At 38.5% G+C, this 1,435-nt stretch overlaps 1 protein-coding gene across 2 annotated transcripts in view; it reads left to right on the forward strand.

The window, feature by feature from the left end:
- LOC119428171 (ras-related protein Rap-1b) overlaps positions 1-1,435 on the forward strand; it is an 11,853-nt gene that overhangs the window by 1,002 nt on the left and 9,416 nt on the right. The window lies entirely within an intron of this gene.

Here is a 1,435-nt window from a genome sequence, read left to right on the forward strand (position 1 = left end):
TTTGGCAGCCGAGTTAGTTTTAGCCGACGAGTTAGTTTTAGTGGTCGGGTTAGTTTTGGCAGCCGAGTTAGTTTTAGCTGCCTAGTTGAGTTAGTTTTAGCTGCAGAGTTAGTTTAGCCGCTGAGTTAGTTTTAGTGGTCGCGTTAGTTATGGCAGCCGAGTTGGTTTTAGTCGCATAGCTAGTTTTAGCCGACGAGTTAGTTTTAGCCACATAGTTAGTTTTAGTGGTCGCGTTAGTTTTGGCAGCCGAGTTAGTTTTAGCCACAGAGTTAGTTTTGGCAGCCGTGTTAGTTTTGGCAGCCGAGTTAGTTTTAGCCACAGAGTTAGTTTTAGTGGCCGCGTTAGTTTTAGCGGCCGAGTTAGTTTTAGCAGCCGAGTTGAGTTAGTTTTAGCTGCAGAGTTAGTTTTAGCCGACGAGTTAGTTTTAGTGGCTGCGTTAGTTTTAGCCACCAAGTTAGTTTTAGTCGCAGAGCTGGTTTTAGCCACTGAGTTAGTTTTAGCCACAGTTAGTTTTAGTTGCAGTTAGTTTTAGCCACATAGTTAGTTTTAGCCACAGAGTTAGTTTTAGTGGCCACGTTAGTTTTAGCAGCCAAGTTAGTTTTAGTCGCAGAGCTAGTTTTAGCCACTGAGTTAGTTTTAGCCACAGTTAGTTTTAGTTGCAGAGTTAGTTTGAGCAGCTGAAGCTTTTTATAAACAATCAGCAGATGTTGCCTGAGAAACAGCAGATATTTCACCTGTGCTGACATGTGTGGGTATGTTCAGGGAATGTGCTCCAAGAAATAAAAAAAACAGCTCCTTATTTGATGCTCTCTGTGTTTTATGTGCTCACATTAATATTGCTGCGTCTTTATTTAGGAAATGAGATTTTTCTTTTTTACATCTAACGTGCTTAGTTATTCGTCTTGACTCTAAAATTATTCATTTAGTAAAGTTATTTTAGACAGATGCTCTCCTGGACAAGTTTTGGAATTCATGAAAACTTTGATGAGGGATGAAGAGTTTAGTTAAATATTTACTGCATGATGATCAAAATTAATTTTTTTACGATCATAAAACATTGAGTGAAAATCTGTAAACAAGCTCTTACTGATGAAAGTAAACAGGAAACACTTTCACTTTAAATTAAAGTTTAAAAACTTCAGCCCGCTCTCTTACGCTGTTTGTGTGCAGCACAAGTTAAACACGTTTTGTTGCTTCAGTATTTAAAGTATAAATTAAATTTAAATTCAAATTGACTTCACACTTAATGCAACTTAAAAACAAAAGATAAATCTCATGTTTTGTGATGAAAAATAAATCTATCGCTAAATAAAAGAAGAAATACATCTGTTATCATTTACCTGCTTCTTCCTTTGTGGGTCGCGGGGGTCAGTCACTGTCCAGAGGCGGGGGACACCTTGGACAGGTCTCCAGTCCATCACGGGGACACCTTGGA

This window comes from Nematolebias whitei, chromosome 22, assembly GCF_014905685.2.
Source record: "Nematolebias whitei isolate Nwh7 chromosome 22, NemWhi1, whole genome shotgun sequence".
In the NCBI taxonomy this organism is placed as follows: Eukaryota; Metazoa; Chordata; class Actinopteri; order Cyprinodontiformes; family Rivulidae; genus Nematolebias; species Nematolebias whitei.